The following is a 12,740-nucleotide window of genomic DNA, read 5'->3' as shown; positions in this document are numbered from 1 at the left end:
ATATACTGCCTATAGATAGTATGCCCAAGACATTTGCACAGTATTTTATCTATATATAGTATATTTCTTATTGTAATTTATATTTTTTATTATTATGCATTTCAATGCACTGCCACCACAAGACAATACATTTCACAGCATATGCCAGTTAAACCTAATTCTGATTCAAATAGCCCTTTTCTGTGGCTTGTAACATACTTCTAAATCTAGTTATTAAGTATCAGATAGGATAAGTTTCTTAAACTTTGACCAAACTTGGGCTGATAAGCGGGCAATTCAATGTAACATCAGTTTCTCAAGAGTTAACACTGCTGGTATTTGAAGTTACTTCTGTTCAAAATTGTGTAGTCAGTGGGTAATTGCAAATGCAAGGGTAAGTCTAATATAATAATTGTTGTTCAGCACTGGCAATACAGAGGTCTATGGAAAGCTGGAATTCTCTTTCCCTGATGGCAGTGTTGTGGGATCAATTGATACTTTCAAGACAGAGTGACACAGCTGAGGTATCAAAAGATATAAGGCAAATCAATAATGTTGAAAAATAATCAACCCAATGCCATCCTACTATTGTTCTTTAATATTTATTTGCAAGCTTGGAGGGAGAGTTCTTTGTTGCCAGATAGCTTGACATTTTACTCATATGTATTGAAGGACTGACGCAGAAGAAATACCTGCTACCAGTAATCATGCTACAGAATCTCAAGAGGTGCTTCTATATCAAATGGTACACATGCAGGGAATGGAATTACTTTTGACTGAAAGTTGCCAGGTTGATGATGGGAAGCATACCAGACAATAAATTGGCGCAGACTAAAATGACCCTGTGCTGCTAAGGTTAAGGAACACATTGATCTGAAGAACTACAGTCGCAGTCAATGCTGCTCAAGCCCTGGTTTGGAACAGAATTGTTGAAGCCTGTTTGCTATTCTGTCCAAGTCATTTCTCAATGGTGTAATTAAGGTCTCTGTGTTAGAACTAAACAAGTTATTGGTTGCATCGGTGTGCTGTGCTCTGCCTCTGAAATTCATATCAGTGTAAAAGACCACAGGGATGTGACTATAAACAGCTTTTGATACTTCTGATCAGAGATCAATTTCTAGGAGGAAAACTGCGAAAAATTCTCTATGTGAATATGACCTCTTGTCCCTATTCTCTTCCTCCATCTTCTTCCCATTGCTCCTATTCTGTCTTCAAAGTTCTAAGTAAATTTATTATCAAATTATATATAGTATATTTTTTCCATATACTACCTTGAGAATCATTTTGCAGGCATTTTTAGTAGAACAGAGAAATAAAATAGAATCAATAAAAGACTACACACAAAGACTGACAAAGAACCAATTACAAAAGAAGCTAGACTGTGCAAACAAACAAATAAAAAATAAACAAATAAATAATGCTGAGAACATGAGTTGAGGAGTCCCTGAATGAGAATCCATAGTAGGTGATTTTAACTTTCCACATCTTGACTGGGAGTTCCATACTGTAAAAGGACTAGATGAGATAGAGTTTGTCAAGGAAGTTTTCTTCATCAATACGTAGAAGCCCCAATGAGAGAACGTGTCATACTGGATCTGCTGTTAGGGAATGTGACAGGGCAGCTGACTGAAGTTTGTGTAGGGGAATACTTTGCATGCAGTGATCACAATGCCATTAGTTTTGAAGCAAATATACAAAATGTTAGGTCTGGTCCGTGGGTTGAGATGCTACATTGGAGAAAGGCCATTTTTGATGGTATCAGAAATGATCTGGCAAGTGCAGATTTGGGAAAGGCTGTTTTCTGGCAAAAGTGTACTTAGAAAGTGGGAGGCCTCCAAATACAGCAGTTTGAGAGTATAAAACTTGTATATGTGAATCAGAATAAACAGTAAAGATACCAAGTGTAGAGAAACTTGCTGTTTAAGAGATATTGAAGCTCTGGTTAAGTGAAAAAAGGCGCATAGCAGGTTTAAGCAAGGAGGAACAAATGAGGTGCTTATGGAGTAGAAGAAATGCAAGAGAACACTTCAGAAATAAATCAGGAAGGCTAAAAGAAGGCATGAAATTGCTCTAGTAGACAAGGTGAAGGAGAATCCTGAAGGATTCAATAGGTATGTTTAGAGCGAAAGGACTGCAAGGGTCCAAATTGGTTCTCTGGAAGACACGAATGGTAATTCATGTGTGGAGCCGAAACAGAGGGAGGAGATCTTAAATGAGTTACTTGTATCTGTATTTACTGAGGACATGAGCACAGAGTCTAGGGAAGTAAGACAAAGTGGCATCAACTTCATGGAGCCTATACAGATTATAGAGGAGGAGTTGTTTGCTACCCCGAGGCAAATATGGGTGGATAAATCCCCAGGGGTGACAAGGTGTTCCTTCAGAGGCAAGTGCAGAAATTGCTGGGGCCCTAGCAGAGATATTTAAAACATCCTTAGTGACAGGAGAGGTACCAGAGGATTGGAGGATAACCAATGTTGTACCACTGTTTGAAATAGGCGCTAAACATAAACCAAGAATTTATAGGCCAATAGTCTGATATCAGTCATGGGAAAATTATTGGAAGGTATTCTAAGGCTACCAGATATATAAGTATTTGGATAGACATGGGCTGAATAGGGATAGTCAGCATAGATTTGTGTGTGTTAGATCATATCTAACTAAACTTATAGATTTTTTCAAGGAAGTTACCAGGAAAGTGAATGAAGCCAAAGCAATGGATGGTGCCAATATGGACTTTAATGAGGCATTTGACAAGGTCCCACATTGGAGGCTGGTCAAGAAGGTTTAGTTGCTTGGCATTCAGGATGGGGTAGTAGACTGGATTAGACATTGGCTTGTGGGAGAAACCAGAGATTGGTATTACAGGGTTGCCTCTCTGACTGGAGGCATGTAACTAATGCTGTGCCAGGGGAATCAATGTTGGGTCCTTTGTTGTTTGTCATCTATTGTTATCAATGATCGAGAAGATAATATGGTTAACTGAATTTGCAGCTGACTCCAAGATTCGAGGTGTAGTGGACTGTGAGGAAGGCTATCATGAATGTAGGGGGATCTGCATCAGCTAGAAAAATTGGCTGAATAATGGCAAGTTTTGCACTTCAGTAGGACCATCTAGGGGTAAGTCTTACACAGTGAATGGAAAGGCACTGAGGAGTGTGGTAGAACTAAGGGATCTGATAATACAGGTACATAATTCATTGCAAGTGGCACCACAGGTAGAGGTATTGTAAAGAAAGCTTTTGGCACATTGGCCATCATAAATCAATGTACTAAGTATAGAAAATGAGATGTTACGTTGAAGTTGTATAAGATGTAGGTGAGGCCTAATATAGAGCATCGTGTGCAGATTTTGTCACCTACCTGCAGAAAATAAGGTTGAAAAAGTACAGAGAAAATTTATAAAGAGGTTGCTGGGTGTACAGGACCTGAGTTAAAAGGAAAGATTGAATAGGTTAGGACTTTATTCTTTAGAACATAGAAGACTGAGAGGAGATTTGATAGAGATATACAAAATTATGAGGAGTATAGATAGGGTAAATGCAAGCAAGCTTTTTCCTCTGAGGTTGCATGGGACTACAACCAGAGATCATGGTTTAAGGAAGAAAGGTGAGAACATGAGGGGAAACTTCTTCAATTAGAGAGTTGTGAGATTGTGGAAAGAGTGGCTAGCACAAGTGGTGCATGTGAACTTGATTCAACATTTAGATAAGTTTGAATGACCTAATTCTGCTCCCATGTCTTATGACCATAGGAGCAGAATTGGGCCATTTGGCCCATCAAGTCTGATCGCCCATTCAATCATGGCTGATCCTTTTTCTCCCCTCCTCAACCCCAATCCCTGGCCTTCTCCTCATAACCTTTGATGCCATGTTAATCAACAACCTATCAAGATCTGCCTTAAATACACCCAACGACCTTGCCTCCACAGCTGCCTGTGGTAATAAATTCCACAAATTCACCACTCTCTGGCTAAAGAAATTTTTCCACATCTCTGTTTCAAATGGAAGCCTGTCTATCCTAAGGCTGAGCCCTTTTGTCCTAGACTCCCCTACCATGGGAAACATCCTTTCCACATCTACTCTGTCTAGACCTTTCAACATTCAAAATGATTCGATGAGTTCCCCCTCATCCTTCTAAATTCTAGCAAGTACAGACCCAGAGTTATCAAAGGTTCCTCATATGAAAACCCTTTCAATCTCAGAATCATCCTTGTGGACCTCCGCTGAACCCTCTGCAATGCCAACACAACTTTTCTTAGATGACGAGCCCAACCACTGAGGTCAGGCTAACTGGTCTATAATTTCCTGTCTGCTGCCTTCCTCCTTCCTTAAAAAGTGGAATGATATTTGCAATATTCCAGTCCTCCAGAACCATGCCAGAGTTCAATGATTTTTGAAGGATCATTACTGATGCCTGCACAACCTCTACCGGTACCTCTTTCAGAACCCTAGGGTGCAGTTCTCCTGGTCTATGTACCCTTAGGTCTTTCAGCATTTCGAGCACCTTCTCCCTTGCAATAGTAACTGAACCAATTCTCTTCCTTCACACCCTTCAGCAACTGGCACACTGCTAGTGTCTTCCACAGTGAAGACTGTTGTAAAGTACTCATTTAGTTCATCTGCCATCTCCTTAGCCCCCATTATTATTTCTCTGACCTCATTTTCTAGAGGTCCTGTATCCACTCTTATCTCTCTTTTATTTCTTACATACTTGAAAAAGCTTTTACTATCCACTTTGATATTTTTGTTACCTTGCTTTCATATTTCATCTTTTCCCTCCTAATGATTCTTTTAGTTGCTCTCTGTAGGCTTTTAAAGCTTCCCAATTCTCTATCTTCCCACTAATTTTTCTTTGCTATTTGCCCTCTCATTTGTTTTTACATTTGCTTTGACTTCCCATGAACCACTTTTGTCCAATTTTGCCATTTGAGTACCTTTTCATTTTTGGAAGGCTAAGATCCCATTGCAGATTGATGTGAGTAGGCAGTTTAAATGGTTTCAGCATGGGCCAAAAGGCCTGTTTCTGTGCTGTACTTCTCTATGAATTTTGAAGTTGAGGAAACAGTTCAGAGTTGATGTGAGTAAAGTAATCCATGCTAGTTCAAGAGCCTGACTGTTGAAAAATAATAACTGTTCCTGATCCTGGTGTGGGATCTAAGGCTCCTGTATCACCTTCTCGATGGCAGAAGTGAGAAGAAAGGATGGCCTGGATGGTGGAGGTTTGTAACGATGGCAACTGCATTCTTGGGGCAGCATTCCTGGTCGATCTACACAATGGTGGGAAGCATGTTGCCTGTGATGGACAGGACTGTGTTCACCACTTTTTGCTGGCATTCTCATTCCTGGGCTTTGGTCAGGTCAGAATCAGAATCAGGTTTATTATCACTGGCACGTGACATGAAATCTGTTATCTTAGCAGCAGCAGTTCAATACAATACATAATCTAGCAGAGAGAAAAAAATAAAAATAATAATGATAAATAAACCGGTAAATCAATTATGTATTTAAAAACATGCAAAAACAGAAATACAGAATTTCAAAAAACAGTGAGGTAGTGTCGAAAGATTCAATGCCCATTTTGGAATCAGATCAGAGGGGAAGAAGCTGTTCCTGAATCACCAAATGTGTGCCCTCAGGCTTCTATACCTCCTACTTGATGGTAACAGTGAGAAAAGGCATGTTCTGGGTGCTGGAGGTCCTAAATAATGGACGCTGCCTTTCTGAGACACCGCTCCCTGAAGATGTCCTGGGTACTTTGTAGGCTGGTACCCAAGATGGAGCTGACTAGATTTACAACCTTCTGCAGCTTCTTTTGGTCCTGTGCAGTAGCCCCTCTGTACCAGACAGTGATGCAGTCTATCAGAATGCTCTTCACGGGACAACTATAGAAGTCTTGAGTGTTATTGCGGACATACCAAATCTCTTCAAACTCCTAATAAAGTATAGCTACTGTCTTGCCTTCTTTATAACTGCATCAATATGTTGGGAGCAGGTTAGATGCTCAGAGATCTTGACACCCAGGAACTTGAAGCTTCTCACTCTCTCCACTTCTGATCACTCTACGAGGATTGGTGTGTATTCTTTTGTCTTACCCTTCCAGAAGTCCACAATCAGCTCTTCCATCTTACTGACATTAAGTGCCAGGTTATTGCTGTGACACCACTCCACTAACTGGCATATCGCACTCCTGTACACCCTCTTGTCATCACCTGAGATTCTACCATCAATGTTTGTATTGTCAACAAATTTATAGATCGTATTTGAGCTATGCCTAGCCACACAATCATGGGTATATAGAGAGTAGAATAGTGGGCTAAGCACACACCCCTATCGTGCACCGGCATTGCTCGTCAGTGAGGAGGAGATGTTATCACCAATCTGCACAGATTGTGGTCTTCCAGTTAGGAAGCTGAGGATCCAATAGTAGAGAGAGGTACAGAGGCCCAGGTTCAGCAACTTCTCAGTCAGGGTTGTGGGAATGATGGCTATAGTTGATGAACAGCATCCTGATGTAGGTGTTTGTGTTGTCCAGGTGGTCTCAAGCTGTGTGGAGAGCCATTGAGATTGCATCTGCCATTGATCTATTGTGACAATAGGCAAACTGCAATGGGTCCTTGCTGAGGCAGGAGTTCAGTCTAGCCATGACCAACTTCTCAAAGCATTTCATCATTGTCAATGTGAGTGCTACTGGGCAATAGTCATTAAGCCAGCTCACATTATTCTTCATAGGCGCTGGTATAATTGTTGCCTTTTTGAAGCAAGTGGGAACTTCTGCCCGTAGCAGTGAGAGGTTGAAAATGTCCTTGAGTACTCCCGCTAGTTGGTTGGCACAGGTTTTCAGAGCCTTAACAGGTATTCCATTGGGACCTCTGCCTTGCGAGGGTTCACTCTCTGTAAAGACAGCCTAACATTGGCCTCTGAGACGGAGATCACAGGGTCATCAGGTGCAGCAGGGATCTTTATAGCTGTAGTTGGGTTCTCCCTTTCAAAGCAGGCATAGAAGGCATTGAGTTCATCTGGTAGTGCAGCATCGCTGGCATTCATGCTATTGGGTTTCACTTTGTAGGAAGTAATGTCTTGCAGACCCTGCCAAAGTTGTCGCACATTTGATGTCGCCTCCAACCTCGTTCAAAATTGTCTCTTCGCCCTTGAAATAGACCTCTGCAAAACACACATGGTTTTCTGGTACAGATCTGGGTTGCTAGACTTGAATACCACAGATCTAGCCTTCAGCAGATGACATAACTCCTGGTTCATCCACGGCTTTTGGTTTGGGAATGTACAGTAAATCTTTGTGTGCACATACTCATCCACACAGATTTTAATGAAGTGGTGTTTCCATATCAGACCATGGTTCAACCAATCAGGATACTCTTCACTATACATCTATAAAAGTTTGTTAAAATTTTAAATGACATGCCAAATTTGCACAATCTTCTTTGATAGCAAAAGTATTTCTGTGCCTTCTTTGTGATGGTACTTCTGTATAATTCCCAGGGCAGATTCTCTGATATGACAATGCCAAGGTCATTGTCCATGTGCAGACAAAACCGGATGCTATTGAATTCAAAATGCACTTGTAGAACTTTGAAATCACCCAGTTTCATTAGTAGTCTGCAAGTCAAACCAGAAACTTGGCCAAGTGGAAAGGGTAAGATTTTTAAATAGTGTTTCCATGGGTCATTTTAACTATTAACATCACAAGTTGCAGTTGAACTTCTCAAGTGACGAATCAGGTTTTGAGGTAGACTAATTTGATAGACAAAGAGTTTTCTCAACTCCAATGCTTCTCCAGAGACCTATATGGGACCCACTGCTGGTAAAGCGTTGCTTCAGAAACTTCTCTGTCCCTGTCTATGGATATAAAACCAGCAGTAACAGTTTCGGATAAAGTTTAAAGATCAATTATTGCTGATCTTAGATCTTCTTTGATTCCAAAATGGCCTCGTCGTCTTTTCTACTCCATCATATAATAATAACGAAATATGTGCATTCAATTTATTTGCATTTTATATTTTTGTACTTCTGGAATAACATGCAGTCACTCAATAAATAAAATGCTGCTAAAGATACCCATCTACTAACTATAGCAAAAAGGGTAAGCAATTCAAATTATCCAGAAGCTTAACCAGCAGATTGCACAATTTAAAACTCCCTATAAGCTGTAGCTTGTGGTAATGCTGCAGTCTGTGCTTGGTGACATTCAAGCACAACATTTCACTAGAAGGCTTTCAATTCTAAATGTTAATTGCACATCAGCAATTCCTAAAGGAGAAATTGACTGGAGGCCATACCATGCTGCTGTTTTATAATGAATACGTCATTTAGTAACTGAGCCAAGAAAGAAATGTAATTTCTACAGATTACAATTAAATGGTAATAATCTTGAAAGTGAACATTATTTCATAGCTGACACTACCAAGCATTCTGGAGATGATTTTACACAGTGCTGTTGAAAACCTTACATGCTACCCTTACACATTTCAATTTTCTTGTTAGGTCTTACTTCTGATGTGAAATATTCTTTAGACTGTGTTGTATTAATGTACATAACTGACAGCTGATGTGAAATTGAAAACTTCTCCAACAACTTATGGTTATGCTTATTTGAAATCTTAGTTGCACCTTATTATCCATGAACTCGTGATTATAATTACCCAGAGGTTTTGATCTTACTATCAATTTGTAGAACCTTAAGCAATGCTAATTGCAGTAGAATGATTCCACTTTAATTATAATGTATCATTTCCTTTTAATTAAAATTATCTTTAATTGTATATTAAAATCCCCTTTCCACATAATGAAAAGTTCTCCTATTTTAGCCTTTATTTAATGCATCATTTTATTGCAATTTAATGATCTGGATGACTTATTAATATCAATAATTATCAATCTGTCTTAAAATGCTAACAAAAGCTTACACATGGTTTTTTTTGAAAGAATATTTTCCAAAACATGCACAATTTCATTGATGAGATTGCTTAATGATAAAACATGACAGAGAAACAATGTATAAAAATGTAACAAAACTCTACATCCATTAGATTCCATTACAATGACATTTTTGTTAAGTATTAATACCAGGTACCTTCAAGGATTTCAAAAATGTATTGGTGTTTCAGCAGGGACATCTTTCATGTTTCATCCCAGTGTTGATGCCAAGAACTGTTTAATCTGTTGTAGCATTTACTAGGTTCATAGTTAATCCTGTCCCACACTACCCAACTAATGAAGTAGGTATTCATCTCTTTAATCTTTGTGAAAAGTGTCATCTGAGTGAATCATAGGGGGGAGAATGGTGCCAGTGGGCTGTACATCTAGACTGGAGGCCACTCATCCTCTCCTCCATTTAGTTCAGGTTGTGATGTAGTGTTTATTTTTCTTCTTTGCACGTATCCAGATGATGAATTATATCTACATCCAGCCCATCTGGGAGTAGAGATATATAAAAAAAGAGAATAGTCCTTCAAGCTTGCTCTAGCATTCATCAAGATCACGATTGATCTCCTACTCTGTCTCCATTATCCAATGCAATTTACATTATCCTTCATTTCCATCATTGCCCAGAAATCCATTGATCTCCATTCTGACTGAACTTCCACAGCTGTCCAAGATGGGGAATCCCGAAAGTTCATCAGCTTCCAAGTAAAGAAAACTTTCCCCATCCTAAGCTGCTTTCTGTTATGCTGAAACTATATTGCTAGTCCTAAACACCATAGTCAGTGGAAACATCCTCTCTGCATTTTTATGACCATGTTCATGATAACTTCTCACATTCTTCCAAATACTAGAGAATGCATGCCCAGCTCAGCTTATACAGTACATCTGCTGTTCTTGAAACCACACTGGTGAATCTGTAATGTTCTCCTTACATTACCAAACTAAGGATATCCTTCCAATGGTAAAGCAATATTTTTTGCTGCTTTTTTACATGCTAAAGATGCTGTTGCACCAAGGTCACATATCTGCAATAAGGCTTCTTTACTTCTGCATTTAAGTCCATTCACAATAGCAATCCTTATGACTTTACATGTTAGTGATCTGAAATAAATATAAATAAATATATTCATCTGAAATAAATTTCACATGCACAGATGTGTACTTGAATACAAGCATGAGTAAATAAGGAGAAAAGACATTGTTCAAAAAGTACATTGGGAATGATTACTGACCTTTTAACTGTACCCTGTCACTATAAACTTTCATTAACTATACAAGCCAAGTACACATAGCAGATATGAACACTTGGTAACACTTATTTCATCTTAGAAATCAAACATGCATTCACATATCAATGCTTTTTATAATTTTGGACATTCTACTGTCATCAGGAAAATTAGGAATCAGTAATAATATGGAAAGTTTAAGTTAGGGGTTCTCAAACTTTCATGTATGTAGCCTTACCATCAAGGGATTCATGATTGGGAACCTCTGGTTTAAGGAATTAATACAATGAATCATGTCATAAGGCTAGCAAGAACTGCTTGCTAGAGAGAAGAATCGAGGAAGATGCAATCTTAAGACGTGCACAGGTTGATATGGTATTATAATGCCAGAAGTGCACCTAAATTGAAGTGAACTGAAAGTGAGGTCACTATTGAAAAAAAAAGTGAAATTTCAGGTTCTTTTTAAAGCATTCCGGTCTTGGAGAAGGTGCAACACAAATTGGCAAGATCAATGTAAGTAGGATTAAATGACTAATGAAAGTATGGCTATATAGTTTCATTCAAATATTGTTGGTGGTAGAGGAAAAAAGGGGAAATGATGATGCAAGCAATTATTAAATGGAATGCTCTCCATTTAGATAGTTTATGGAAGCATTGCCTTATTTGGGCATGCTTATATTTTATACGATTAGTAATATTCCTGCATTCTGGTTTCACAATAACATCAAATGATAGCTTACTTCAGTAATTATATACCTCAAATGCATTAACATTCTGATTGGATCTTTTAGTAATTCTGGTTCTGAAGATTCCTGCAGAACCCCAAAACTGACCTGATAAGGAAGAAGGAAAGCTGAGAACAGAGTACGTAAGGCAAGGATGTAAAAGAAAATTTGTATCTCTTTGGTATAAAAGTGAATATTTTTAAGAATTCCCCAGGTTAGGCAGCAACTTAGGAAAGAAACAATGTTGATGTTTTTAAGTTCGTAACCAATCAGGAGAACTACATGCTGGGCACAATTCACTAAAGAAAAGAGTATATAGCACAATTCTACATTATTTGAATTCTCAACAATTTTATTTAGGGAAAAGCGAAAATATTTCTGCTTGAAAAAAAGATGGTTCTGCCAATAAATAACAAGTCAATTAACATCTGAAAAGAGAATAGTGTGCAATTTGTGCTTGGATGAAACATGTCAGATTGCATGCAAGAAAATAAAATCCATTAAACAACTGTTACCAATTAAATGTAGTGCATGATAAAACTCTACACTTCTTTATTAATTGCAATTAGTTCAAACTCAGAGTTACTATGTAGATTAAACAATTACTTAACTCCCTAGTTTTATGAGTGTAAGATTCACCAACACTTTTGTTAGACAGCTCTTTAGTTAGTCATAGAGTTACAGAACACAACAATGCAGAAACAGGCACTTTAGCACATCTAGTCTGTGCCAAACCATTAACCTACCTGTTCCATTGACCTGCACCTGAACCATGGTCTTCATACCTCTCCCATCCATGTATCTATCCAAATTTATCTTAAATGTTTAATTGATCCCTTGTGGTGGCAGCTTATTCCGCACTCTCACCACCTTCTGAATGAAGAAGTTCCCCCTGATGTCCCCCTTAAACATTTCACCTTTCACCCCTAACCCATGATCTCTATTTGTAGTCTCACTCAACTTCAGTGGAAAAAGCCGCCTTGTATTTACCCTAACTATACCTCCAATAATTTTGTAAACCTCTATCAAATTTCCTGTCAATCTTCTATGTTCTAAGTCCTGATAACTCAGATTCTCAAGTCCCAATACCATCCTTGTAAATTTTCATGTACTCTTTCAATCTTATTTACATCTCTCCTATAGCTAGGTGACCAAAATCGACACAATATTCCAAACTAGGCTTCACCAACATCTTATACAGTTTCAATATAATATCTCAACTCCTTTACTCAGTGCATTGATTTATGAAGGCTAATATGCCAAAACCTTTCTTGATGACCCTACCTACCTGTAACATCAGCCATTTTCAAGGAATTATGGATCTGACTTCCAAGATCCCGCTGTGCTACCGCGCTCCTCAGTGCATTATCACTCGCCATGTAAGACCTACCTTGGTTGGTCCTCCCAAAGGGCAACACCTTACACTTGTCTGCATTAAATTTCCTCTGCCATTTTTTCAGACCATTTTTCCAGCTGACCAAGATCTAGCTGCAAGCTTTGATAGTTTCCACTACACCCCCAATCTTGTCATACGCAAATTTGCTGATCCAGTTTACCACATTAAAATCCAGATCATTAATATAGATAACAATGTCACAGACCTCAAGTCAGAGAGGTAACAATCTATGACCATTCTCTGACTTCTTCCACAAGGCCATTGTCCAATCCAATTTACTACCTCATCTTGAATGCCAAGTCACTGAAACTGCTTGACAAATCTCCCAAGAGGCCTTTTCAAAAGCCTTACTAAAGTCCCTGTAGACACATCCATTGCCTTGCCTTCATCAACTTTTCTGGGAACTTCCTCAAGAAGCTCTATAAGATTGGTTGGGCATGTGCAAAGCCATGTTGACTATCCCTAATCAGTC

Source organism: Hemitrygon akajei, chromosome 13 (genome assembly GCF_048418815.1).
Source record: "Hemitrygon akajei chromosome 13, sHemAka1.3, whole genome shotgun sequence".
NCBI lineage: Eukaryota > Metazoa > Chordata > Chondrichthyes > Myliobatiformes > Dasyatidae > Hemitrygon > Hemitrygon akajei.
The sequence above is the reverse complement of the archived record's forward strand: the minus strand, read 5'-3'. Positions refer to the sequence as shown.